The 11,630-nt window shown below is 37.9% G+C and overlaps 1 protein-coding gene across 1 annotated transcript in view; it reads left to right on the top strand.

Moving 5' to 3' along the window:
• The first annotated feature begins 6,856 nt into the window (after positions 1 to 6,856).
• LOC124161267 (circadian clock-controlled protein daywake-like) overlaps positions 6,857 to 11,630 on the top strand; it is a 30,378-nt gene continuing 25,604 nt past the window's right edge. The window contains exon 1 of the mRNA XM_046537555.1: positions 6,857 to 7,117. The gene's annotated coding sequence lies outside the window, so the exon portion shown is untranslated. The remainder of the gene's footprint in view (positions 7,118 to 11,630) is intronic.

Below are 11,630 nucleotides of genomic sequence, written 5' to 3'. Positions count from 1 at the left end.
ACCTTTACCAAGCTACAAGCGTAGGGCTCGTCCATTGAAAGCGAACATGCGCTGCCAGTGGACGTGTGCATTCGTTACAGGCAGAAGTCAGTTTCGTTATGTTTGAAAAACGACCTTATCAGCAAATGTGGATTTCTAGGAATTACACCTGCTTGACAGTACTTACCTCATAAGACGTCGGATGCAAGCTGGTAAGGAAAGATCTTGTTTTGTGAACCGAATTTATCAGATGAATTGGACGATAGGCGAGTTCAACCATTTGTATATGAATTTGGAAAATGAACCGCCAAAGCTTTTTTTTACTACTATCGGATGACACAAGGCACTTTCCGTGATATGTTTAATAGTAAAGAGAAAAAAATTGCAAAATTTTAAATTTGGTGACTATCTATTTGATTATATGTTACAAATGACTATTTTTTTACACTCATGTTAAACTATTATTTGAATATATATCTATCGAATGTATTATTTATTTTAATAATTATTGTATCCTTATAATAAACCATATTATATTATTATTAAAATAATTAGCACAGTTCCGTCTCCGGTTAAGCATCTACCAGCAACAGATCCAACGCAAACAGGATATTTAGCACGAGCGTGTGCACGCCTGAAGCTCCGCACAGGTTGGCGCCTGCAATGGACGAGGGTATGTCTGACTCTGGGTTATGGGATTTGCCGCGCGAAGCCGCTTGCGTCGCGTGAGCGCGTAGCCGCCTGAATACGTTCCAGTGTATGACTAGCGTAAATGTGGATCTAGATAACAAAGTCGATTTTTTATTGGCAATGGAAAGATTGCTTTCACAAAATCCCACGGACACTCCCATAATCACTGAAGAAAGAGATGATCCAGGGAAAGGAACTGGCTATTACTCTGAATACGTAAATTTTATACACCGTTAGTTGAACTTAGTTTAGGGTGAGCTCTGCCCTCACCCATTCAAGACAATCAACCAGTGGTTGATTATTCGGACCACCGACGGAAAATCATTTTTTTAAATCAATGACTTCTGGCGATTGCTGAAGAATAATTTCATGGCTTCAATTGGACTAAAAATATCTACTGTATAGCTGACGGTATAAAAATCATCCACTATGAATTTCCATTCATCGAATCGACGAGCAACCACGGAAAGTTATGAGGGGCACGAGGGGAAAACGCTTAGTCGAGTCGTGACGAAAGTTTTTCAGCATGCTCTCATCTGAGTGGAGTGCAGACGGGAGGAGGGGGAGAGTTTGGGTGGAGTGGGGGAGCTCGTGAGTAGAGAGACGGGAGTGCGTTTGGAGGGGAGGGGAGGGGGGTTGAAATGGGGTGGGGGGAAAGGGAAAGCCCTCGGAAGGAGGCATTAGGTCAGCCAGCCCTCGTCCGCGGAAGGAGATATTTCTCCTGAAGTTCATGCTGCTTACTGCTTCGTTCATACTGATTACTGTGTTAGAGCTTGAAATCTATGGGGATCGGGTTGGTGTGGTGTCTAGAGTGCTGGCTTCCCATCCGGCGGACCCGGGATCAAATCCCGGCAAGTGGTAGAGAATTTTCAGAGAATGTCCGATCCCTGTTAGAATGTTATGTGGAGGATATCTCAAGCTCAATACTCTGTCCATCGGATGGGACGTTAATCCCCTTTGTCGCCTTTCGTTAAGAACAGGCTAATGCCGATACCGGGTATCTCTCCACCCTTCCTTCCTTCCCTCATGGCGCAAATGATCTCAGTTGTCGGTCGCCTTCTCCAAGTACCATACCATACCACCTCGGAATCCGGAAAGTGTGCATATCTAGAATTTAATTTTTACTCATATTTGTTTATTTTTATTTTTTTAAACTGGTACACACTATATTTGTCTATTTAGAGTGCTTTTTATAACAATTATGAAAAATGAAACAACGAAACTACTAAAATTACAAATCACTCGGTAACAAAATGGCAGACCGATACGTTGGTCATATTCTGAGTAACTAGCAAGTTATTTAGGTATTTATGATAAAAGAAGTTCATGACAAGTCAGAAAAATTTTAACGAATGAAGATAAGGGTAGAAGTTCATATGGGTTATCAATGATCAACTTATTCAATTCAATAATATCTATTTTTGCATTCTTGTTGCAATTAGTTCCGACAGTTAGTCAATTAGACAGTTAGACAATTAGTTCAGCTAATTATCATGCGCTGTGCGAATAAACATGCCGAACAGTTTTTCGGTGAGGGTTATTCAGGTGTCCTTGTGCTTAGATCTTTCTTTATCCATTGAGGCGACCTCATTTTCACCCTGTAAGAAGCTTACAGGCAGGAAACAAGAGCATCACGTTAAGGCATGAACAGTCTATCCATCCGACCTTAGTCTAGGCCGAAAGTAACTTACCTCCGGCGATTAGCCCCCATGCTATGCCTTCTGAATCTGCATGTAAGATATCACTTACAAGGACCACTGTTGGAGGTACTTATCTCACGTTGATATTAAGGCAATGAAGCAATTTGAAAATCGATGAAAGTTTGTCCCTAGCAAATGCAAGGGAGCGAAGAGATTGATTGGTTAAATATCATATCAGTATTCCAGGAGATATTTCCTAAAAAATGGTCATATTTTATAAGTTTGATCCCATACTATCAGGGAGAATCTGAAGGATCTTACCTCCTAGAAGCAACTGAGTATAAAACCCATAGACAGCGACAAGATATGAACAATTATAAGAAAACATTAAGTGCCATGATTAAAAATTTAGCATGTAAGTGGCGCGCAGTAGCGCGCGGCTCTTTTATTGTTCTCAGATTTTTTTATTAAAACCCCATTCAAATATGTTACTGGCATAGCATAGGATATCTAACACAATTAGGTCCAATTCTCCACATTGACATATTGCTAAAGAAGTCTACACATAAAAAAATTATTTTTCCTCAGAAGAGAAGAAGACTATCCATAAAGTTCTCACTATATTTCTAGGTCCAACAAAAGCGATAAATTAAGAGGTATATTTCACCAGCCGCAGAGGTATAAGAATTATTTTTTTACCCTGAATAGTAAAGGATAACAAATTCTAGGAGGCACTATCGTTCCAGCTTCTTCTATTCTTTTAAATAGCTAGTTTCCGATCACCCACCTCCACATGCCTATTGAGGCTGCTTGAGTAGATGTAGACATAGATTAGGGTCATGCTAACGTGTGTAGCTAAAGAGTAAAACATAAAGCTTCGCACGATAATGAGCGAATTATACCTTACAGCTATGCAGGCCAAAGGCTTGCACTCACGGCTCAGAGGGTGCCGGATAAACGTTTGCGTGTACTTGCAGTCATCAACATTCATCGTCCCACGATTTAACGAGAGACGGAACTTAAGGGTGAGTCATAAGTGATCCAGAAAAACCATCATCCTTCCTGTTAAGTGGAAAATTCAGACATCCAAGGCCAAAAGATTGCCGAGCCCCACCGTAACCTCACTACACAATGGTGGCAGAGTCTGCGGGGAGGAGTTATTTCCCACAAGTCCGAGACAAATATTTTTACTGAGGCTAGCACAACACAAAAACTCGAATGGTGTCAGAGATGGTGTCTGCGTTTGAAGCAAACTTTCGATTCGGGACATGACTTAGGATGACAACCTCAAAATGGGTGACATTGCGCAATCGTATCGTTGATACTCGCTTTCGCTGTTTGGGGGGGGCTCTGCCCTCCCAGAACCCCCGCAAAAGACGTGCGACCTGTTATGGCCTCTTTGCTAGACCTTTTTTTCCGCCATTTGTTAATTATCGTTTTTATTCAAATATGCAGATTAAATGTAAGCAATATTTCCTTTTTCACAGTAAAATGAGCGTATAGTACATAAGTTACAATATAAAAATATTCAAAGAAACGCTTTTCTAAGAGACTAAAAATGGAAAAAATAAATTTTCTATGAGCCTGATAAAACATTTAAATTATTTGCTTCATATACAACGAAGATCGTTGAGAAAATTTTCCACGATAACACTCAATTTGTACTTAATATCATGGCATAATGAATTAAAATGAACTTGAATTGAATGAAATTGCACTTGGTAGCGACAAATTCTACCAACCAGACTAATCGGTTGTCATAATAAGCCATGTCAAAAATGCCTTAATTTATTATTATTCTAAATACTTTACCAAATTCTAATAAAATATGAATAAGGTGTGACTACAGTTTCCTTTCGTAAGCTTAAGAGAGAATAATACACACAATAGCATTAGGAAGGGTCTGAATGGGTCTGATTATGAATATCGAGCGCAGATGCGCAAGAACGCTTTTCTACAGGCGTTTTACATTGACGTAATAAATTGATTGTAACATGCTAGGTGAGATCCTTGGCATGAATTGGGTCTAGTATGACGAATTTCATCACATCACATGATGATGATTCATCATTATCGCGAATGATAAGTCTGCAGGAATATCTCTCAATAAAGTTTCAATGCGCCGGAATTAACAAACCTCTCATTACAGCTTTAATATCCATGATAATGCGCAACAAAGTAATCTCGTGATCAGTAGATGACAGCTTTTGATGAATAAGACATTACAAAAGTTATGACTTCGAAGATGTTAACTGCAAAACACCTTAGTCACTGAATGGAAATGTGAATGATGAATATGATTATGAAATACCTATAATTGCACTTATTCTATTCAGTGCCTTTGATGCATCAGCTTTCGAATATTATTGCATATTAAAACGCAAAGTAACAGAAAAATGAACTTAAACGTTAATCTTGCTGTTGTTTTTTTAATTTTTAATAAGGCATGTGAACTTGTTAACCTTGCAATTATTAACCACACTTTCGATCATGATGACACCGAAATTTTATATGCAGAATGTAATTAATAAAAAATAATGTGATTTCCTGCCTTATATTTACTTTATTTTTGTTTCATTACGCTTTGATTTAAACAATCTTTTGTTCATGTGGAAACAGGCAATGAAGACTGACTTTTCAAAAATTTCATTGCAAATAGCCTACCTTATATTTCTCATCTTTTCGTTTTCGCTCCATCCTCTTCTTTTCCACTTTTCCTATTTCACTTCTGCTCCTTTTTTGCATAAACAAATTTTTCTTCGTGGTGATATGGTCGCAGCACCTGCATGTGATTTTGGTGGCCATTTTCTGAACTAATCCCCAAACTCAATTTTAAATTAATAAAAAAGATAAATGAAAGAAAGATGTAAAATAGGAAATTTAGTGATTTGACAATATTCTTAGGGTGTCAGACGATTTTGTTGGAGGCTTTAATAAGAAATGTTGTCGTATCTCGTCTCGTTCACCCCAAACATTTGTATGAGTGAGTGGTCGGAAGTGGGAAGTAGTATATTGAAGACTCGATCACATCTCTCGTTTGAGTAAGCTCAAAGATTGTTTCAGGCAATTATAATCCCAAATTTTCGTCCAACCTTAATTATTTAATGTCTTTTAAAATTCAGGGTAATGAATAAAATGTCGAAAAGACTGGATAACCAGGAAAAACCGTTTTCATGGTAACTGCAAACTGCATACAAAATAATGTATGCGTTGCCATTGGTCAATAATTAAGGAGCTGCGACCCCATAATTGTTGACAAAAAATGCTTCCAAGTGTCTTACCTACTGCTTCTATTGATTGATATTGGGACCCAGAAGCATTTTTTTTCTGTATCACTAACTTTTAGTATTAGAGAGGGCAGCATAGACGTGTTCCACTGAAATACCCGTGGGAAAACGTTGAAATTGCCGACGAATTTCCTCTTTCAAATGTTTTATATCGGCACTATACTTGTATGTACAAATTAATAAATTGTACCCAATGGGTTTTATTCATATACTATATTATAAATGCTACGTCCATAAATACTAGTGCAATTGTTTGTGGTATGGCTCTCCAAAAGTTTGATTTATAAGAAACAAATGTCTGAAACGAATGACTTTATTAGAAATAGTAATACATTGGTTGACATAAAGACCCAAAATCCCCGAATTTTATCTGTATAACTTCTTGCATTTTTAGATACAATCTCGAGGAAAACAAACTGAAGGACCGACGAGTTTAAGATCATATCTAAGGGGATCTGAGTTTGACCTTTTAACGCAATATTGATCCTAGGAGCTGTTTTTAACCTTAAATATGGAATATCATAGATATTGAAAAGGCAGGAAGAAATTGTGCTCACAGATACTCATATCACATCGCTTTTGCGCACATTTTGGAGGATACTTCCCTTTGGTATTAGCAAAATATTTTCAATGGTCAATATTTTGAACATAATGAGCTACGCCGTGGTCCTCAAGAATTGCAGATTCCTCTTGAAACATCCTGTCAATATTCAAGAAGTTGAGAATAATCATTATTATTTTAGTATTCTACCGATTAAAGCAGGTTTATATGAAGTACTTAAATTGCATTCTGGGAGCCTCCCCTTCCTTCAAGCACTTCCCTCTTCATTCACAATAAGGCCTACTGACTTTCATTCTATCTAAAAATCCTATTCCCTTCCTTCCTCTCCATCGTTCATCTAGCATTCTACATTCTAACACTATTTTCAACATCCCCTTCCCGCTAAGTACTCGCTCCATCCATACCTTCTGTCTCCTCCGTATCTCATCAAAAAGCTGCCCCTCATCATCCACCATGTCCAGCACTTCGTCGCTCCTCCTCCTCACCGTCCACCTCACCTTTATAAGAGTTAAAGAGTCACAGTGGTTATTCCCCCTGAAGGCGGGGAACTTTTCCTCGGCGAAGACTGCGTACGGGGGAGAGTGTGGTACGTTGGAGGAGTAGAAGGGGAATGCTTTGTTTGGGTTTGAAAGTGGAAGAAGGGGGAAGGGGTGCACCCCCCTCCCATGGCACTCGACTTCTCGCAAGGGCGCCTCTCTCACTATTCGCTCCCTCGATCGCCTACAGAGTGGTCCTATTTTTCGACGCTCTTCTTCTGGATTATAACACAACAGCAGCACTCTTCCAGTGAGTCCACCGTCCAACCCCGAGCACGGACTGCAGTCCAGAGCATCGCATCTCTTCATTTTCTTCAACGCAGCACGTTTCCCGGCGGCAGTACTTCCGTCGGAATTCCATTCGAGCAAGCCGACTGAATTGGAGTTCGTTCCGGCTTCGGGAAAGTTGACGGTCTTTGCCAGGTAAGCAGTGAAACTAAACGATGCTCTGACCCATTCGCGAGTGAAATCAATCTTAATTAGCGTAAACAATGAATGTACCTTGCACCAGGGTACGTCGTAAAGAGGTGTTATCAATATTTTATTTTTGACAGTAACGAATGATTAATGCCAAAGGGCCTAAGGGACAATAGGCTATGGAACAATGAACAAAACATAATAAAGACCTCGCAAGCAATAAAAAACTAAACAATGCGCTAACCCCTTCGCAAGTGAAATTTATTTGAACTATCACAAAGATTGGATGAAGGTTTTACCAGCATCGGTCATCAAGCGAGAATATCGCTATTTTAAACTTCGAATTTAGGAATTATTTCTTCCGCAAAGTCTCATTACTATCCAGCTTATATTTAGGCTACATGAATTTAATCTACGCTATACTGCATGTAAAAAATATAAAGTTACACCTGTGGATGTAAAGGGCAAAGGTTTTTATAAGAAAGTTTACGAGAGAAGAGGGTTATCTGTGGGATTGAAGGGATTAAAAATGAAAAGTCTGACGCTAAACTGCCAATGAATTCAAGTAAATTAAATTGTACAGAGAGGGACAATACATTCACAATAAGTTGGAAAAAGAATGAAATAGGAAAACATCTTAAATCCTTACTATATTTCCAGATCCGACAGAAAGGGTAAATTAAGAGAGATAGTTTTCCGCACGGATAAGTACAGGAATTAGTTCGTCTCCCAAAATATGGAGAACATTAATATATGCTTAGTAGGACTCAATGTGCGCTTCTATTTAAGTACTTTCTTTTCTTTCTCCTTTTTCGTGAATATCTGGTGCCGTACACTTCTCGTCACACCCCTAACGAGGGTCCTTGCGGTATAGTATGTAGAAGTAGATGTAGATACAGTTAAGGGTCATGCCTCCGTAGTAGCTACTGTATTCTAGTATTGTGTTGTGTGGGATTTTTTCGGAAAATCTCTCATGTCTCTGTTATGTGCTGTCATTTAGAAAGTTAAGGTGATCCATTTGATATATTTCGTCAAGGGAGCATTAATGTTGACGGAGTGATTTCCTTTCTGCTACCCTCTTACCTTTCCTCTGAATCCCAATGCCTGTTGTCCAAACTCACAATCAGACGTTGCTTCGGGTTGCTCTGACTAACAAAAAATAATTATAGTGAGGATGAATGATTTGTGACGCACGATTTTCCTCTTTTGAGAAAACCATTGAATAGTGACTAGTTTCCTTGGAACAAAACTTAAGTTATTTTTGACACTTGGGTTATTATCTATATTGAATACCTAAACAATTGAATTTGAAAAAAAGTATTTCCGCACACGCATCGATACTTTTAATGTGAAAAAGGCGGCAATTTTTTGTCTGTACGTTTCCTTCACACTTGGAAGAGAAATGGGAAGAAAGCTTTGATATTACCGAGATGAACGGGTTGTTGACTAGCCAGCCATTGGAGCATGTCATAGGTCAAGGTCATGGGTTAGTATCATATACTTACAGTCGCGGAAATATTGCTTTGCCCGAGTAGGCAACAACTGCGCTCATTATGTTCACCAAAATATTGACAGTTGAAAACAATTTGTTAATACCAAAGAGAAGTATTCTCCACAATGTAGGCAAAAACGATTCAATACGTGGATCTAGGAGCACAGCTTTCGCTATGCCTCCTCGATATCTATAGTAATCTATATTTAAGCCTTTAATACAGCTCCCAGGATTAATATTGCGTATAAAGGACAAAATGCAGTCCCTCTCACATTAGATCTAAAACTCATCGTTCCTCTACTTTGCTTTTTTTTAGATTGCTCTAACAATGCAAGATGTGATATAGATATAAAAATTTGAGGCTTCTGAGTCCTTGCTTCATCTAATAGGCTCCTATATTTCTGAAACAATTAGATTTAGATTAGATCTGAAGACCAATTAGATTATTATATTTTTTTATTTTATACTCAAACCACCGGATACAGCTCTTGTTATATCATATGTTTGGAGAGCTATACCATAAGCAATTTTAATGTTAGTATTTATGAACTAAATACGTAAATATAAGGCCTAAAAGAAAGCCCTGTGAGAACCAATTTTTGTATTATCTGTAAAATTAGATTGTCAATTTATAATATATAAGAAAGAGAAAATTTATACGAAGTTTTTATACATTTTCACATTCCGTTTTTCAGTAATAAACGTCTATGCATCCCCCTCAAAAACCGGCTTCGCAGAAATGACAGCAATTCGCTCCCCCATGCTATGTAAACCGCAGTATTCACACAGATCAAGTTTGGATACCGCAGAAGTGTCATCTCCCGAAATTAGAAAAAAAGCAATCAAACACCTCCAGCAAGGAAAGGAAAAAAACAGCGGAAATTGTCTCAGTGCCTATCCGCGCGATGAAACATTAGCGTTTCCCCATGGCCGCAGCGTGGTTTTCTGTGACTTGTACAGAGAAAAAACGATCCTTTCAGGACTAGAGATTCTATTTCGAACCTCATTGTGGCTATTATTTGACCTATTCACATGGTCAGGAACCAGGCTTACTCATTTCCACGATAAGGTTGTTTCGTAACTTTGATCGCCGCATGATAATCTCCGAAATTGAAATGATAAGGCACGAGATGTAGCAATTCCCATTCTCTCTTTCCCTACAACTTCGTGACCCCATCAGTTTTCCCACAGTTCTATAAATGCATTCTTTAGTGGCAAGAAACTTCTGTCCTAGGTTTTGTCAATTTTTTTATTTAGGTGTGGTAATAATATCAATTATTTTCGAATTAAAAGTACATTTTTCCGAGAGAATGACGTTTGTTGTCCTTAAAGTAGGCAAATAATTTCCGTGATAAATAAAAACAAAATTAAAAAGTTGAAGCAATGATTCAGAAAATGTAATAATACTCATATTTGTAGTTAGAAGAGCTTCATGGGCTCCTAAATTGTACAAAATTTAATTTTGTAAGATTGTCACCTGAGGTGCAAGAGGATTTTTGAGTCTGCAAGATCTCTCAAAGGAGGAATCGCTTTAAAAAAATTGGATGACGTTTCAAGAATTTTTCAACTATTTATCCATGTCAACCGATGATCTGATCACTTATGACGATTGATAAATTTAATTACTATGCAGCTTAATCATCATAGTCCATAGTTCTACATTACATATGTTAATTTGTGGTTAAATAATCAATAAATCCTCATAGGGATTGCATATTTATCACAATTACAAAAATACAATTTTATCACATGTAGATGTTAAAATGAAAACAGCAGTCAAACGTGCAGTTCACACAACAAATATGCGATTGGATGTTATGGATAACTCACAGAGGCATAATTAAATTTTAGGAGCATTAAATCAACTTAATTTCAATACATCAAATGGTAGAGATACAGTATTCAATCCAATTAAATACACCTACCTGCAGCAACAAGGGCGCATCCTGCTCCACATTTTCCAAAATGATAATATAGGGAAGAGAAATCGAGATATAAGCTTCCTCAAAGTTAAAAAAAAAAACATATTCACTTGGTTTCCAACATTTAATATACAGTGAATCCCATCCACTGCGTACAACGGCATACAAAACTTTCCATTTCGACATTAAAAAAACTATAAAGTATTAAATGGAGAGTTTCCAGGACGCTAGCGGCTTTTTTTTTCACTCTCAGCCCTCGATGTGTTTTCGAGTAGGAGAAAATGATGTAACATTTTTGTAAATTCTGATTCTTGCATTGCGAACATGGAGAACTTTTCAATCGCTGAAAACTTCAGGCTCATGAATGTTAAAATTTTAACAATTTTTCAAACACGCGGAAATGAATCACCATATTGCCAAACCAGATTCTTGTTTTGTGCATAATGAGAAATTTTAATTAGAAAATGGAGTAAGAAAAAATGACCCATGTCCTTATTGCTGCTTTGAATAATGCTAATTGTATTTGTCGATTGTTCAATAATACTCTATATTTTCTAAGTCGATCAAGTTGAATTTGGATATACTTATTGAAAGTCCTATTTTTAATTGATTAAAAATTTTACTATGCATACTTTATAAGTGTTTTAAGTGCATATTTTACTTTTGAATTCAGAATACATCAAAATATTCCCAATCAATCGAAGATTAAAAAAAAACGGATTGGGTATACTTCAGTGGTCCATATTCGCAGCCTGCGCGAAGAAGTGAAAATTTCTGTGGTCACCCTTTACCGACCTTTACCGACCGGCAGCGTGGCATTTTAGCAATTCCACACACGTTGAGGGACTCCGTTTTGAAACTCAGAGACCCAGAGAATGCTGCGAAACCGCTTCTCGCGGACTGCATTTAAAAACAATTCCCATTTGACTCGCTATCCATGCGATCGGTGCATCTCGCTCGACGAGTTGAATACTTGCCTTGCCTGTTTCTCAGAAGGTGATCCGGACAAGGCTTTTGGATGCGTGGATGTCAAAGGCTGGCCAAAAAGAGAAAAAATAAGAAAGAAAAAGGGATTGACTTGGGGTATCGTTGATAGTGATGAGCG

Source organism: Ischnura elegans, chromosome 6 (assembly GCF_921293095.1).
Source record: "Ischnura elegans chromosome 6, ioIscEleg1.1, whole genome shotgun sequence".
Lineage (NCBI taxonomy): Eukaryota > Metazoa > Arthropoda > Insecta > Odonata > Coenagrionidae > Ischnura > Ischnura elegans.
This window is presented reverse-complemented; position numbering and strand designations above follow the sequence as displayed.